Raw genomic sequence first — 17394 nt, 5'->3', positions numbered from 1 at the left:
ACACGCCCCTAGGAAAACCCAGCAGCACACAGAGGCTTGGAGATGTATGCCCACACATGGATACAGAGTGACGCAGGAAACCGCCGGAAAGACACCCGGGAGTTAGACAGTCACATGTGGCCAGCACACTGCCTCACACCTCCGAGACAAAGGATTGGGGCCACGGTCGTTGGTGCCACTGCTACTGAGCCCTTCTAGCTGCTTCTGGATGCCAGAGGAGGGAAGCCAGGCTCTCAGAGGGCCTCCGTGAGTCACCCGCCTGATGCAATCCCTTTAAAGGGCTCATCTGCTGGTGCAAGAAGCTGATTCATGGAGGGCGTGGTTGCTGGAGGAGGAGGAGAAAGGGACCGAAACTGCAGCAGGAGGGACTGAGAGGTTAGATGGTTGGAATTGTTAACAGGACCTCTTCACTGTAAACGTCCCTGGTCAAGGCTCCAGGGATCTTCAGGTTGGAGCGGGGTTTCAAAGGCGAGGGGCGCTGAATGAAATAAACTGTGAGGGCTGAGACAGGAATTCCTGTGATTTCATTGAGTCCAACTGCAGCCGCTCCGCGCACAGAGCTACAGAAACCGAGAAATGGGGATCAAGGAAGAGCCATTTTTCTGACAAATACACTGCAACTGGCCGATCTTCCAACTGCGGGAGACTTCTCCCAACCCGGCAGGGCGAGTGTAGGGCACGCGAGGTCCTGCCGAGTTGGGACGCGGGCGGTGTGCGCGTCCCAGCCTCACCGCAGACGTAGATAAGCGGTAAGTACCGCCCCTATAGTGAGGCAGCCTCCAATCCTGTTACAGGTTTCGGCCCAGACCCCATCCTGAGCCAATCCTCAATCGGATTTCAGCCTCCCGCCTGAAGGCTTCCGCCCATCCTCAAGATGGCGCCCCAATCCCGGGGCCGCGGGGCTGCAGACACAGGAGAGGGGCGGGGTTCGGGGAGAGGGGTGGGTCTGCGGCTCTGGCCCGAGAGGAGGGGGCGGTGCGTCACTTCCGTTGTCAGGTGGCGGCGCCGCAGCCATGGAGGGAGGCGGCGGCGGCGGTGGCGGCTCGGGTGGCTGCGCTGGGAGGCGGCGGTGAGCGGCTCCCACGCTCCCGGCCCGGCCCCGGCCCCCCGGGACGGAGCGCCGAGCAGTCCCGGCTCCGGGCTACGGACTATGGGCGAGCAGCGCTGAGCACCGGGGGAAGGTGAGGGCGGGGGTCCCGGAGCGGGGAGCCAGGCGGGGGCGGTGCGGGTTGGCGGGGCGGGCCTCAGCGGCCGTGGTGGTGGGACCCGGGTGACACCCCGAGGCCGTCCGGGTGCTACAGAAATGGCAACAGCGAACGCCCCCTCCTCTGCTGGGGTCTGCCCTTCCCGAGCGGCGGGGGCGGGGGCTGCTGTGAGCGGGGTACCGGCCGGCAGCGGGGAGCCTCGGTTCGGCCGGAGCTCCGGGAGGTGGGCACTGCCAGCCTTTCTCGGAGTCATTCGGCCAGTAGTGAGGGCACCGGCGTTTGAACTGAGCTAGCCCCAAGAGGCACCCTCTGCCTCTCCATGCTTTCCCCCCCCGATCCCGAGAGGGACTTGAAAGTTAGAAGGAGTCCCCAGGGCGGGCCAGCCAGGGCTTCCTCCAGGAGTTCTCACGTCGCAGTTGAGGAAATTTGGGCATCGCAGGAGGCGTTCAGGTGCGGGTCAGAGCTACCTGGTTGCCAGGGCTGCGTTTGGCCGGCCTTTTGCTGGGAGATAGCACGCCGCTGTGGTCAGTGTCACCTGCGGTGCCAGGTCAGGCCCGCCCATTCCCACACCACTGGGCCACACCTTCCGGGCTGTGGGTAAGGGCTTTGGGATTTCCGACGCTGCGTTCTCTGCCAACCCCCGCTCCCTAGGTTTGATGCCCGTTTGTTGGCGGAAGGAAGAGATGACAGCTGCCTTTGGTGGCAGGATAGACTTTGCTCTGTTTTAAGTCACGGGAGAAACCGGTTGGCTTTGGTTGGTTTTGAGAGCAGTGGGGAAGAAGGTAGTCACCCTGGGCTGGGCACATTTTCCTCTTGGTTTAGCTTTGCATAAGATAAGGAAGAGCAGAATATGCAGTTGTATGGCCAGAAAATCCTTGTTTGTAAACAGTGCTTGTGAACTGCTTCAGGACTCCTTGTGGGCCTGCTGTGACAGTGGTTTGCCAAGTAGGCCTCATTTATTCATTCATTCCCCACATGACAACAGTGTCTTTGCCTGGAGAAGCAAGGACCCTCTGGTATAATGGTGAAGAGTGGGCTTTGGAGTCAGACTCCCTGAGTTCAGATTCTGGCTCTGCAGCTTTCTAGCTGTGTGACAGTAGGCGAGTGGTATAACCTCTCTGTGCCTCATTGTCCTCATCTTTAAAACAGGGGTGAAAACATAGAGTTGTTGTAAAGATTAAAAAAGTTAACACATGTAGGGGTACCTGGCCGGCTCAGTCAGTGGAGCTTTCAACTCTATTTTTGTTTGTTTGTTTAAGACTGTATTTATTTATTTGAGAGAGAGAGAGAGAACCGGCGTGCACCCCAGTCCAGGGAGAGGAAGATGGAGAAGCAGATTCCCCATTGATCCAGGAGCCCCATTGGGGGGGCTTGATCACAGAACCCTGAGGTCATGGCCTGAGCCAAAAGCAGATGCTTAGTCGACTGAGCCATCCAGGTGCCCTGAGCTTGTGACTCTTGATCTCAAGAGTTGTAAGTTTGAGCCCTACATTGGGTGTAGAGATCACTTAAAAATAAAATCTTAAAAAAAAAAAAAGAAAGTTAACTCATGTAAAACACACAGAACCATGTCTGTTACATGATACTTGATAACTTATTTCAAGAAGCTGGTGGTCTGGTTAAGGAAGGCTAACCTGTAAACAAATAGTTGAAATAAGGTGTAAAAAGGCTAGTAGCAGCAGGCAGAGAGGGCTGTGGAAGCCCAGCCTGGGTGGGGGAGCGGGTCCTGGGAAGCCTTGGCTGAAGTGATGACAGTGGGGCTGTGTCTAGAAGGATGGGAAGGCTTAGCCAGTGAGCATGAAAGGGTAAGGTGTTCTCCCTAGAGATAAGTACATACATAGTTTGTGTTTTAAATTGAAAGGTGTTTTGTCTTTTTTTTTTTTTTTTAAGATTTTATTTTTTGACAGAGAGACAGCAAGAGAGGGAACACAAACAGAGGGAGCTGGAGAGGGAGAAGCAGGCTTCCGGCCCAGCAGGGAGCCCAACCCTGGGGACCATGACCTTAGCCGAAGACAGACACTTAACAATGGACCCACCTAGGCACCCCTAAATTGAACGTTTTAATTAATTTATTCATTTAAGTAATCTCTACACCCAGTATGGGGCTGGAACTGAGAACCCCTAGATCAAAGGTCACACATTCCATTGATGGAGCTAGCCAGGCGTCCCTGAGTATATGCATAGTTTATTCCAGAAACCTCAGATTGTGCCATGTGGTGGTGTGAAAGTCAGCATGGTGCAAGGTAAGGCAGTGTAGGTTGACAAGGAAATGCCACGTTAACAGGTTAGGACTTTATGCCAAGGGCAGTGAAAAGGTCTTCAAGAGGAGGAGTGACATGATTGGATCTGTGTTTTAGAATAATCTGCCTGGAGTCAGGCAGTCCCCTCCCAGCAGAGGAGGGGAGAGCCTAAAGGACTAGATTCCTCTCAAGAGGCCACTACAGGCCCCTGACTAGGGAGAGTTGGTGCCCGGATGGAGCTTCTCTGCCGAGAAAGCACTGTGGGCACAGGGTGGCAGGTGTCAAGCTCCCTGCCTTGGTCTGAGCTTCGCCCAGCAAAGAAGTGCCTGGTGCATATGCCCCTCTCTTCCTGGGGTTGCAGGTCACTTGAGCAGCTGGGGAGGTAAGGCTGCCCTCTCAGAAGGCCTGTCGTAGGGGGTGCTGCCCTTGCTCCCCTGTGTCTTTTACATTAGCCCTGGGAAGGCAGCACAGTGTTGTCACTGAGAGCCTGTTTAGGGGGCACCTGGGTGGCTTGGTCGTGAAGCATCTGCTTTCAGCTCAGGTCATGATCCTGGGGTCCTGGGATTGAGTTCCGCATCAGGCTCTCTGCTGAGCGGGAAGCCTGCTTCTCCCTCTTCCTCTCCTGCTTCTTGTGTTCCCTCTTTCGCTGTGTCAAATAAGTAAATTTTCTCTGTCAAATAAATAAATAAAATCTTTTTTTTTTTTTCAAAGATTCTATTTATTTATTTGACAGACAGAGATCACAAGTAGGAAGAGAGAGAGAAGGGGAAGCAGGCTCCCCGCTGAGCAGAGAGCCCGATGCGGGGCTCGATCCCAGGACCCTGAGATCATGACCTGAGCCGAAGGCAGAGGCTTCAACCCACTGAGCCACCCAGGTGCCCCTAAATAAATAAAATCTTTAAAAAAAAAAAAGAGCCTCTTTGGCTCTGCAGTAAGACAGATCTCAGTTCCAGTTCCAGTCCCAGCCCTGCTGGTCACTAGAGGTAACTTTTTCTCTCCATGCCCAGCTTTGTCATCCTTAAAGTGGGGACAGCAAGGCCCCTCCCTAGGAGGGCTGTTGTGAGGATTAAGATGTTGTGGGTTGAGCATTTAGCACACATGGAGTGAGAAACACTTGGTAAGTGTTATTACAGACCGGAGGAAAGAACTTCCAAGAAAGAGTTGAACTGCGCCTCATGGCACTGTCAGAAGTGTCTTGAGGGATCACAAGATCACAGGATTTTATTGTATTCTTCTGAAAAGAAAATCTGTGGGGAGTTTACCCAGTCTGTATGGGAGCCCTGCAGATGATTCAGCTCAGCTCTTTGAAAGAACCAATTTTTTTAAAATAGAAGGAGTGCTGAGGGAAAAAAAAAATACCATGTTTTAAAGTATTCACGAGAAAAAAGGTATCTAGAGTTTCTTCTGTGTGTGTCCCTCTTAGTGACCCTGGTCTGGTATCTGAGTTAGTTTCCTTAAGAAGCATCACACACATTGATGTGTGGAGGGGCTCAAAATGCAGAGCCCCAGTTGCACACGCGTGAGCCCCCGTATGTGGTGAAAGGCGGATAGAGAGGCAGTCCCTGGCCTGGAGGAACTTGCGGTCCAGCAGGGATGAGGCAGGCTCCTAACCAATTAACATTTGCATGGTTTGGCAAGTCTAACAGCAGTCTGTGCGGCGTGTGGTGGGAACCAAGAGGAAGGAGCAGTTCCACTGGGGGAGAAGGAGGAGATTGGGGAGAACATTGGAGAGCCCTTAGAACTTAACTGGCTCCCAAAGGGTGAGGAGAGTTTTCCGAGGGCTCACAGGGCACCCCGGGCAAGGGAGCAGCGTGGCACGGGCTGGGATGCGTGCTGGTGTGGGTGCGACTTTAGAAACCACAGAGGCTCTGGCACAGGGCTCTGCAATGTGTTGGGAGAGGTCAGCGCCAGTCCAAGATGCTTGAACTTCTTATTCTCTTGCAGTGGGATGCTTTGTTTTAAGTGGGGAAGCACTGTTAGACCTACATCTTCCCCAGCCAGAGCCGTCTAGCTGCAGGGGGAGAGTGGACTGGGGAGAGAGCGAGTCTGGAGTCCTCTAGGAGTCTGCTCCAAGGCTTAGAGCAAGGGCTCGTGAGGGCCTGCATCAGGCCGAGGTGGTTGGGTTGGAGAGGGCGGGTGCTCTTTGGGGAGAAGTTGGTCAGACTCTGGAAATGTTTGGAAGTGATAGTTGAGGGAGAAGCAGCAGTGACAGGGGATGAGAAGGTTCCTGGTTTGGGTGACAGAGTGAATGATAGCACAGAGATAGGGAGGCTTGACAAGACAGTGGCTGGTGAAACCCACCAGCTCCATTCAGTAAGACCTGAGAGCATCTCACCAGCGAGGATCAGTTACAGTCTGTGGCACCCTTTCCAGCTTCAGTCCAGGCATCCTTCTGGTTGTTCCTGAGTCAGCGCCTGGGGGAAAGGCAGCTTCCCTCCCTTCACCTTTCCTCTGCCCAGATTTGCCCAGGGAGCTGACCTTGTACAGCGTTTCAGAAACTCAGCTGGCTGAGTGTGCAAAACTCCTGTGATTTCTCCAGCCTTTGGATGGCCTCACAGAGCAGCTCTTCTCCATGCTGCTTGAGCTGATGGGGTCCTGGACAGCACCCTCCAGTACTCCCTGGAGATCTTATCCGGAAAGAGAATTTGCGATTGGATTTACTTCCTAGGCTGGATTAGCAGATTTCTGTCCCTCTTCTCTAGAAGGAGAGGTCTGCCAGAGGCCACTGGGACTCAGAGCCACCAGAGAGGTGAGAAGGAGTTGCCCATGCACTTGTTCCCCTGAGCTCAACAGGAGTGCAGAGCTAGACCAGAATCTTATTGTGATTGGTGAGGGTGCGCGCAGGAGACAGACAAGCCCTTTGGTACTGGGGAGATTTTCAAGGATTTGTCCTTGGGTTTGTGGGGTCAAGAAGGTGGAAGAGAAAATGGCCTGAAATCAGAGCACATCTTCCTCCTCCGCCTGCTCAGATGAGACTGGGGACTTGCAGGTGACCCAGGGCCCACAGCCATGTTGCACATCCTCTCAGGCTCTGTCATCAAGATCTGGGATGGTCGTGCCTGCTCCAGGTTACTTACTGCCTTAGCAGTGCTTCTATTCTGGCTCATGGGTGCTTGGGTCAGTTTTCATGATGAGTGTGTCTAACTTATTCAGCAGGCTCTGTGCTGATGACCTTAGGTGATTCTCTCTGTCATTTGCTCTCCAGACAGAGCTGTAGTGACCATCAGATGATTTTGCTCATCTTAGGGATCTGCCGGAATCTGCAGGACTCTAGAAGAGAGGTTGCTGCTTCAAACAGTACCTTTTATTATTATTATTTTTTTTTTTTTAAAGAACTTCTAAGCTCCCTTTTCATAAACTGGAGCAGCCTGATTTGGGTCCAGCAAGCAAAGATATTCTTTGGAGTTGAGGTGCCCCTTCCTGCGGGGGCACTGAGGACTCCTCCCCCTGAAGAGACTACAGCCACATGGTGGTCATCCTCTTCTGATTCATGGCGGTCTACATGGGGAGTGAGTTCAGGCTCCCCAGAGCTTACACAGCGCAGTAATACACAGGCCTGACTTAAAAGAAACTCTAGTTGTTGGAAAGCCCCAGAGAAAACTGAGAAGGGCTCTTGTTATTCATAACAAAGCTGTCCCCTCTGAATATGTTTACAGACTGTCACCTACTTGGCAAAAGAGACAGAAAATGTTTAACTTTAAAAAGTCTGTGACCCAAGCATCCGGGAGGAAGACAAAGGGGCACAGACACTGTAGTGGGAATTGGCGAGAAGAGGGCTGGTGTGCCTGTCGTTTGTCTTTAGGTTTGGGCCAGAGCTAGTCTGAGGTTTGATGAGGGGACAACAGGTACTTCTAGAGATAAGCTTGCTTCCTTGGGAGACCTTAGGACTGGCTAGCCCCAAATTCCGTGGAGCTTTTGGAACCCCGTTTCTGGCTTCTGCCAGCTCTAGAGAACAACGATCCTGCTCCTTTCTGCAGTCGGGGTGGGTTCCTGGAGGTGCTGCATTTGGCGGGAGTTCTCCAGGATGCATTCTCTTCGGACTGCTCTCCCAGCGCGGTCCCTTCTGAAGGAAGAGGAAGGAAGCTAGCCAGAAAAGGGAGATTACCACCACTTTGCTAAGTACTCCTCAGTACATAGTACATATTTCTCAGAATCTAAGGAAGGAGGGGTGCCTCTGTTTTATAGAGGAGAACCGCAGGCCCAGAAGGGCTAAGTAACTGGTCTACTGTTTCACAGCTGGTAGGAGCAGAGCCAGACTTCCGGCCTACACTTGGGTGACTCTAGGTCCCACGCCAGGCCATTCAGCCTGGGCCAGCTCTGGCCCTAGGGAGTCCAGCCCACACGGAATCTTGGAATCAGGGAGTTGTAGGAAGGGTCTTTGACAAAGCTGAAGCAGTCCCTTCTTTGCCAGAAGATTGGAACTGCTCCTTCCTGCAGGTAGGTCCCTCCCTTTCCTGGCCTGTGGGGAGTAGGTAAGGAGACTTGCAGCCGTATCACCTAGAAGTTAAAGGCCTAGGCTCAGATCAGACCTGGCTTCAAAACCCAGTTCTGCCACTCACCAGTTGAGTGACCTTGAGCGAGTCACTGCCTGTCTTCAGCCTCATCTCCTCCTCTGTAAAATGGACACTTTGCTCCTTGCTCCTAAGGTAGTAATGAGGATTACGCGCGAGCTGCTACTGTCTGTCACAGGTTCAGCCTAGTGCCTGGCCTGCAGCCAGGATGCAGGGCCAGCTCTGGTGAGGTCCGGGTCAGCTCTTTGCTAGCGGGTCTGGGAGTGGTCCAAAAGAGGTGTCCTGAGGCAGCTCCCAGGTCTCCAGTCTGAACATTTTGGTGGTCCTCCCAGCCTGGATGGATACTAGCTGGCAAGCAGGAAGTTCCTTATGTGCATGTGTGCAAGCTGCCTGAGGGAGCTTCAGTGTACCAGGAGTGCTTTTGTCCCTTCCACCCGAGCCTCCTGATGCGGCCTCGCAGTGGCGCCCAGGCTGGTGCATTCTGGACACTCCCGCTTCCCCCCGTGGCCCATGCTGTCCTCCCTCAAGTGTGCCTTACCTGAGGTCCGGCCTGCCTTGAGCCCGTTACTCCTCTTAACAATTCTAATGGGTTAAAAAATTTTTAGATTAAAAAAATGTATTGTTATAATAGTGTATGGTAACATCGTTAAGCAGTATGGAAGAATATAAAATAAAACTCTCTCTCCCCTCCTTGGGCCCCTCGTCCTGCTTGGAGGTACCCACTTCGTGTTTCTTCTAGAAATTTCCTGTGCATATTCAAGTGTGTGTATAATCTTTTTTTCTTTACGCAGATGGGATCATATCATATACAAATAGTACCGGTTTGTTGTCTGGGTTTATTTTTTAAATATACCATAGATATCTTTATCTGCAGGTGTGGACCTAGTCTTATAGGCTGCATATAGGTTCCATGGATTGGAATGGAATGTAGTGAACCATTCCTTTCTTGGTGGACATGTAGAGTGCTTCCTGTCTGGATATCCGTGTGCATGCGTATTTTGGTTTTTGTGGTTTCATCTTTTGTGTTTTTTTTGCAGCTACACATGGTTCTACAGGAACCTTCATTGGGCACATTTATCTTTGTGAACTTGCATGGGTATATGTGTAGGATAAATCCCTAGAACTGAAAGGCTGGGCCTGAGGTGTGCTTTGTTGTTGTTGTTGTTGTTGTTGTTGTTGTTGTTGTTTACTTTGTTGGCTGTGGTTTCAACACATACTTTCTGCGTACCTCCCAAGCCTGGGCAGGGGATTCTGAGGTGGCCAAGGCGTGGGCCTTGCTCATAGGAGCTCCCCCTCCCAAGAGACAAACAGGCAATGAGCATGTTCTCACCATTGCGAGAACACAGTGAGTGAGAACACATTGTGAGAACCATGGAGTGTCAGTGGTAGCTCGTGGACCTCAGCACTGGCCCTGGCTAGCCTCTCGGTGGCTCAGAACAGGTGAGAATCTCACGGAGACCCGCCGTCTGAATGGCTCACTGAGGGGCACTCCGATGGCCCCTCCTGCCGGAGCCTGTGCCATCCTGCCCCTCTGAGCTGCCACAGCCAGCAGCATTCATGAACTGTATTATTCATTGTGAAAGTTGTGAAATTTAATTGGATTTAATTTTTGATGGAGGCAGTTAAGGCAGTTTGCTGACCCCAGTCCAAATTGCCTCTCTTACAGGATGATGGCATAGTGATTTTTGCTGTTAAAAACAGTATAAAGAGAGGGGCACCCAGGTGGCTCAGTCAGTTGAACATCCAGCTCTTGAGTTTGGCTCAGGGTGTGATTTCAGGGTCATGAGATGGAGCCCTGAGCTGGCTCTGTGCTGGGCATGGAGCCTGCTTAACATTCTGCCCTCTCCTGCCCCACACACCACCCCCCCACCAAAAGCAGCAACAACAACAACAGTATAAAGACTGAAAGTCACTTGTACCTGGGCCTGGCCCAGGCTTTCCCCGTCTGTTGCTCTGGAAATCTGGAGTGGAAGGAAGGAACCGGAACATTTGTCTGGCACCTCTCCCACACAGTCCTCAGGGAGCCCTGTCTGTGCAGGGGAGGCGCCATCCCTCTCCTCTAGGTGAGCCAGGGGTGGGCTGAGAAGCGGATTCAGCTTGCACCGCGGACACGAAGGTGGCTCGCAGACTCAGCCAGCCTTTCTTCAGTCACTTGCTCTTTTCTCCTTGCGTGATCTGGGCCATTGTGGGCGGCAAGAACCCAAACTCCACGTGGGACTCTGTGGCAGGCCTGGTTCCCTGGCTGAGTCACCGCACAAGGCAGTCACTGATGGCTTGAGCTGCGAATGGGTCCCCTTAGTAGCAGGGCAGGCTGGCAGGAGAGGGGAGGGCTGTCAGTGACCTGGTCTGGCCTCACTGCCCAAGGCAGAAGGCCCCCCCCACAGAGCCAGGGGGCCCCCAGGAACGTCTCCCAGGCCTGGCTCCTCTGGATGGGAGATACCAGAGCAGCACAGCCCCAGAAAGAGCTACTAAGTCTGTCCCTTCCTCCTCCGACACCCACACACAGTGACGGATTATTTGTTGTCACATCAGCTGCTTCCGGAGGCCCTTGGGAGGGACGAGCTGGTGGCAGGACTGGCACAGCTGTTCTCAGAGTGGTGCCGGTGAGGCCCTCTGCCCCGTCTGCAGGGACTGGTCTCCTCTCCTTATGTGTTTTTCCCCGAGGGGCCCAAGGGCGCACGGGTCCACCTCTGTGTACACAGACTCGGAGCCCTTTCTCCCAGAGTCACTCGGGAACATATCCTTCTGCCCAGGAGCCTTTTGCCTCCAGACTCTCTGCCCCCGGCCCCCATGGAGGCCACAGAGGAGCCCAGTGGGGACTTCCTTGAGGCAGTGGGACCAAGAGGGACATCTCTGATTACGTAATCTCCTTGTATGTGACTCTGGCCTCCTAAAGGACATGGGAGCCGAACTGTGGACACTAGGCCTGCTGTGAGCAGGGGGTCTTTGGGCCCTTGCCTGTGCTGGCCACACTGGAGTCCTGCCGGGGAAAGGTGGCCACAGAGGATGGGTCTGGTGCGGATGTGCTGAGGGGGAGCAGGCTGGGCACAGGGCCCTCGCTCTGGCCGCCCCTCCCACTTCCCACTGGGCTGAGTCACTTCCTCTCTGGCCGCTGCAGGTACTCTCCCACATACTGGAGAGCAGGGGGGTGGGTTCACCCTGGGCCACGAGAGGGAGCTGAGAGGGAGCTGGGCTTGCCTTAGAAGCAGCCAGTTCACTGGGTACCCCCGAGGCATTAAAGCACGACGTTTAGGGAATGATGTGATGTTACGGATTCTTGACAAATTGGAGCTATACATAGCCTGCATTTTAAAAATGAGCAAAATCATCACACTGTTTTGGAACAGTGAAGATGACAGCACATGCATGAATCTTTGTCATCAGGGAGTCCTGGCTGAAGCCAAGGGATTACTAATCTGCCTCCCATCCCCCCAGCTCCATCCTGAGCTCAGAAGCAAATGGCTTCCAGTGGGTTCCGGAGAGGTTCATTATAGCCTTCAGGCTCCCAGGGAGAGGGTTCGTGCCTACTTCGGGGGTGGCTGTCATTAAAACTCAAAGGAAAAGCTGACAAACAGAGCCCCCCCCCCTTCCCTCCACCTAGCAGGAGGGGAAGAGATCAGGCCTCAGGCAGCCTCCTGTGGGCCTGGTAAACTGGCCAGGGTCTCTAGGCTCCCCTCTCACAGAGGGGTAGGTGATTAGTTCAGGAAAACAAAGCAAGTGAGTGACAGAAGCTGGAATTTGAATCTGGATCTACCGGACCTCAAAATCCATCTTGCTCTCCCAACTAGCATTTGGGTCACTGGTCTACAATTTGAAACACAAAGAATTCCTCTTGTTTCCCTGAGTTGACTTTGTGGTTGGAGAGCAGGTTGGAAGTTGGGAGCATTGGTAAACATCTACATGTGAGTTTTGGGATGCGGTAGGGGTGGCTCCCAGAGTGGTTGGGTCGTGGAGGGGTGGGGGACACATACTTGTTGGCTGGTAGAAGGATATCTCAGTAACCCTCAGCTTGGCCCCTCTCTCCAGAGAGACCTGCTTGGGGGCCCAAAACACCTCCTTCTCCAGGGACAAGCTCAGCCCCTCTCTCCCTGCTTGCCTGCAGCTTTCTGGCTGGCAGCTCCCCAATTCCAGGAGAACAATTGCTAATAAGGAAGCCCTGAGGGCACTGTCCTCTCTGTGCTTGCCACTCCTAGGCCCGCAGCCATCATCAGGTGGGAAAGGACCAGTGGAGGAAGAAAGAATATGGGATTCAGAGCTGGAAAACCTGTGTCCACATCTCTCCTCTTTGAGCAAGCAGTCTGGTAACTTTAGGCAGGTCTCGGGATCTCTGAGTCTCCATTTCTTTTTCTAGACAATGCTGGGTTTGGTGGTAGTGGTACGGGGCGGGAGCATGAGTCAGTTACAGTCATGTATTGGAAGGTGCTTTGTAAACTACAGAGCTGTGTGCAAAAGTTAGTTGTTGGGAGAGTTCATTGAGGCTATGGGCCTCCCACGTGGGCTCTGAGTCCAAAATTCACCATCCAGGAAGGAGCCTGGGGAAGTTTCGAGGGAATTGTCAGACCTCGAGTGTGGAGGGGTCTGTCTACCAAGCAGAGCCACATGTCTTAGTCGGGTCATCTGCTCAGATTTCACACTGCTCACCTCAAGCCTTGGTGTTTCTTTCCAGGTGTAGTCAGATAAAATGCAGACTTGAGCCCAGGTTCTCTTCTCTAGGGGTAGCAAGAGTGCTAGGAATCTTTCTGATCCGTAGAAGGACTTTCGCACTACGAGCCTAGAGTGACCCAGAGGACTGATCACTGGTGTTAGGGGCAGCCCACGCCGTCATTCACGTGTGCCCACATCTCGCTGCGGGAGAGCAGATCTTTTTGCTGGCTTCAGCCGAAAGGGGGCTAGTGTGTCCCTTTGCCAGTGAGAGGTTGGGCCCAAGCCTCAGGCATGCTATGAATGAATTCACTCCTCAGTGGGGGCCGCTCTGTGGCAACAGACACTGGCTAAGCACACCACCCGGCCAGCAGCCAGCCTGGCACCCTCCCTGCCCCAGGCATCCAAGCATTTCTGACATAGGACTTTGCCTGGACAAATGGTTCCCGGCAGCCTTGCAGCCCAGTTCCGTATAGCTGCGATCTGATCCCGGATTCTGTCTCCTGCCATGAGCCGGTGGACCAACCGTCCGTACTGCTGGGCCCCACTCTGGCCCGAGCCTCCAGCTGGGTGGTCTCTGTCCCCTGCCCCATTGTGGCTTCTTATGCATTCTGGGTGCATAACAAACAGATCTACACTCCGTTTTCTCATTCAGCAGTGTGCCAGGCCCTGGACACTGTGCAGGGAAGCAGCAATGAATGGGAGTTGCTCCCTCAGTGGTGGGGGGAGTCAGATAAATCAGTGGTTACAGGACAGTGGGAGGGAACAGAGGCAGAGGTATGCTCAGATGCTCTGGCAGCTGGAGGAGGAAAGGACTTGCTGCAGTGAGGACCGAGGGAGAAGGATGAGCCAACCCGGGAGAGGAGGGCAGGGCAAGGGTGTACACAGCACACTCAGGGAATTGTGAGTCATTAGGTGTGGCTGGATTTAGGGGGCCTCCTAAGGCAGTGAGGCTGGACAGGTAGCCTCTGGCCAGGCTCTGGCCAGGCTCACCGAGGAGTTGGGGTTTCCTCCTGAAGACCAGAAGGATATCAGAGGACCCCCTCGGCGGAGATGGATAGAAACACTGCAGGCCCAGGTCCCAGAGCAGAGGAGAAAGTGCAAGGTGCTTGAATCTGTTACTCAAGGCCCCCGTTACAAAGGTAGCTGAGGCGGGTCTTCTACGGAGTCTTTCCTGCATCCTTCCTGATGGGCCACCTAGAGCAGCATCCCGCTTGCCTTGCACCTGAGGCAGGGAGGAACCCTTTGAAGATGTGCTACAGAAAGATGCCACCAGGTGGCAGACCTGGAGATGGCGCAAAGGCCTCTTTCTTCCCTTTTAGCACCATGTTTGCAGGGGCTGAAGGTGGGGGGCATTTGAGACGCAGCTCTGCAGCTCTGGCTCCTGCCAGCCCGCCTCTGCCCAACAAGGATGAGATCCCCTGTCCTGCCACTGTGGACTGTGCCCGCACAAGGAGTCCCTTTGAATCTGTGAATCTGGACAGCACATTCCTGCAGGGCTTTGGGAGCTTCAGCAGCTTCAGCAGCTCGCTCTTTCTCCTGTCTCTGACCTCAGAGTCAGTTGCAGGCCTCATGACCTTCACCCCAAACTCTTCAGCGACTCTCACCCAAGAAGGACGTTCTCCCATGTAACCACAGTGCACTTTTCAAATTCAGGAAACTTAACATCCACACAGTCCGTATTCCGATTTTGTCAGTTGCCCAGCCATATCCTTTATGCCTGCCCCCCACCCCCCAGGATCACTCACTGCATTTACTTGTCTTGTGTCTTTAGGCTCCGTTAAGCTAGACTGGCTCCACAGTCAGTGTTTTGTTTTATTTATTTATTTATTTTTAAGATTTTATTTATTAGAGGGCAACTCCCTCGGGTCCCCTCCCTCCCTGGAAGCTTTGTACTATCACTTTGCTATACCTAATAAACCTTGCTTTGCTGCCCACCAAAAAAAAAAAAAAAAGGAAAAAAAGAGGATTTTATTTATTTTATTTATTTGAGAGAGAGAGAGTGTGTGTGTCAATGAGCACGAGCGGGGGGAGGGGTAGAGGGATAAGCAGACCCCCCCCTCTCTGAGCAGGGAGCCCGACAAGGAGCTCTCAACAAGGGGCTCTCTGTTCCAGGACCCCGGGATCATGACCTGAGCTGAAGGCAGAGGCTCAACCCACTGAGCCACCCAGGTGCCCCGGTCATTGTGTTTTTGAAGCCTATTGGCCTGTTTTCGTTGAATGTCCCTCAGTTTGGGTTCATCTCATGATCACATTAAGGCTATACATTTGGGGCAAAATAACAACCGAAAGTTGACGTTGTATCAGGAGTAATACGATGTCAGTTCTGTTATTAGTGATACTAACTTTGATCCCTCGGTTAAGAGTCACAGCTTGCTTTGTTTAAAAAATTGAGGTATATATACACACAGTTTCACAGATCCTTTAATTATCTAGTTCAGTCATTTTGACAAATGCACATCCTGGACTAGAGGCACTAGGTCTTAATTCCAGACCCCTGGACAGTCCCTTACTGTGCCCTGGGTTGATGACTGCCCAGAGCAAGAGCACAAGCTGCTGTGGGCCTCTGCACTCTAACTGCTGCCCGGCACCTCTCCCCTCCTCAGGAGCTCGTCTAGTGCCCCTACCGCCACTTCCCCCGGCCAGCAGCCCAGTGGCAGGTTCAGGGTCTCTTAAGCCTTGCCTCCGGATACCCTCTTTCTTCTGCCTCTACCCATCCCCTCCCCCTAGTCAGTGCCTATTAACAACCCCTTTCTCTTCTGGGCATGAGAAATACAGAGCTAGGTGTTTAAGCTAATGACAGCGCATGCTACTGAATGCTGCAGTATAGAGGCAGACACTATGCTGGACCTCTTTTTTTTTTTTTTTTAAGATTTTATTTATTTATTTGACAGAGATCACAAGTAGGCAGAGAGAGGGGGGGAAGCAGGCTCCCCGCTAAGCAGAGAGCCCGATGCTGGGCTCCATCCCAGGACCCTGAGATCATGACCTGAGCCAAAAGCAGAGGCTTAACCCACTGAGCTGCCCAGGTGCCCCTCTGCTGAACCTTTTGCATGGGTTGTCTTACTGAATCCTTAGCTCAACCTCCTAAGGTAGGTGTTGTGCTCTGTGTTTTGTAGATGCTGACTAAGTAACTAGCTGGGGTTTGAACCAGGATTGACTCACCCCAGAACGCTAGCTCTGACTCAGAGGTTCCCAGCCGCTGTGGGTTATGTGGATGGAGATGGGCCAGGCACAAGACGGCGGGGGTCCTGTGTTCTTTTACCCCAAAGTGTCATAGACATGGTTCTGTCCGTGTTGTGCTGTGAAGAAGCCCGAGACCCATTGCTCTAACCATGTTACTGTGTCCTCTCTGCTCCCTCCCTCCTGGGGTGGGATGTGAGTCTAGACACCCAGACCTTTAACGCGTGTGCGGCCAATGGGATTGAGGCCAGGGATGGGTGGGAGCTCTGTGCCCCCTTTTATGCACTGTGTGAGCCAAACAGAGCTGCAGGGTCCCTGCCTGCAGTATACAGTGCCAGAGGTGAAGTCCAGAAGAGAGAGGTCTGCACAGCTCAAGGACTTTTTGTTTGTTTGGTTTGGTTTGTTCTGGCAGAGCCAGAAGACATGGGAGTGGGGCTGCTGGCAGGGACTGCTTGGATCTTGACACCGTCCTCTCAGCCTGACCCTGCAGTGTAGACACAGCCCTTTGGCTCCTGGCAGGCATGGGAGGCTCCTGACATGTTATGGCTACCAGCCGCCATTGTCATCATACATCCAGACCCATGGCAAATGACGCACTGGGCCAGGGTCTGCTGCCCGCTCCTTGCAGAGACTGACCTTGCCCTCTGCCTTCACTGGTTTGGTGTGCAGGGTCACCCATCTCTCCAGGAACCCAGAGGTTGCAGCAGGAAGCCCAGGCAGTGTTGAGTGCAGAACTTTCCATGCAGTGGGCGGGCTCCATCGCTGCCCTCATACTTGTGGGGGACGGGGGGCTCGCTCCGTCTCTGTGCACGTGTGCATGTCGCTGCCTGGGGCGTCTGTGAACCTTCATTGTGGGGGGGGATACTTCTGGGTGTGAGTGATGGTCCCCTCTTGGTCTGGCCGGGCTTCAGTGGCTTTGTAGTGGGTAGAAGTGAAGAAAGGCTGAGCTGGGGGGCCCTCGGCACCATCTCTTTGCAACCCACCTCCTTTTGTGGTTGATGGGATGTCCACCCCGTTGAACCACATCCTGCCATAGAGGGTCCAGCCTGGCCCTACCCTGCCTGGCTGTCCTGGACACTGTCACACTGCACCCCTGGATTTTGCCTCAGGGACTTAAAACCTTATGTATCGCTAATGGCCCAGCCTTCATTGCCTTGTGGGAGAGTTGGGCTCCTATCACCCAGCCCCTTTGGAGTACAGTGACCTTAACCCCAAATTGACAGGATAGAGCAGGCATCCTCCTCCTCTGGACATAGCATGGTGGCTGTCATAGAGCTTCGGCCTTCCAGCACTGAGGCCCTTGACTCACTCCCCAGGCGGGGCCAAGCAAGTGAGCTCCCATCTTTTAGGATTGAGGCGCACAGGCAGATGGGGGAAGCCAGGTTGATTCTCTTTCAGTGCCTGTCTCCCGGCTTCCTCCCTACCCCCCACTGTTGCCTCACTTTGCTTCCCTGAGGGCAGGGAACCTGAGGGCAGGTGCTGAGGGAACTGGTGCTAACTTAGGAGGGTAGCACTTTTAAAGTTGACAGATTTAGGGCGCCTGGGTGGCTCAGTGGGTTAAGCCGCTGCCTTCGGCTCAGGTCATGATCTCAGGTCCTGGGATCGAGTCCCACA

The 17394-nt window shown here is 53.5% G+C and overlaps 1 protein-coding gene across 4 annotated transcripts in view; it reads left to right on the top strand.

Annotated features, from left to right (window-relative positions):
* The first annotated feature begins 378 nt into the window (after positions 1-378).
* STK40 (serine/threonine kinase 40) overlaps positions 379-17394 on the top strand; it is a 40985-nt gene continuing 23969 nt past the window's right edge. The window contains exon 1 of one of the 4 annotated variants that reach the window (XM_059377278.1): positions 379-749. The gene's annotated coding sequence lies outside the window, so the exon portion shown is untranslated. Of the gene's footprint in view, positions 750-1002; positions 1182-17394 lie in introns of those variants that run through there. The other 3 variants (XM_059377280.1, XM_059377276.1, XM_059377279.1) reach the window with 3 other exon arrangements.

This window comes from Mustela nigripes, chromosome 14 (assembly GCF_022355385.1).
Source record: "Mustela nigripes isolate SB6536 chromosome 14, MUSNIG.SB6536, whole genome shotgun sequence".
NCBI lineage: Eukaryota > Metazoa > Chordata > Mammalia > Carnivora > Mustelidae > Mustela > Mustela nigripes.
Note: the sequence above shows the minus strand (reverse complement) of the source record. Positions and strands in the feature narration are given on the sequence as shown.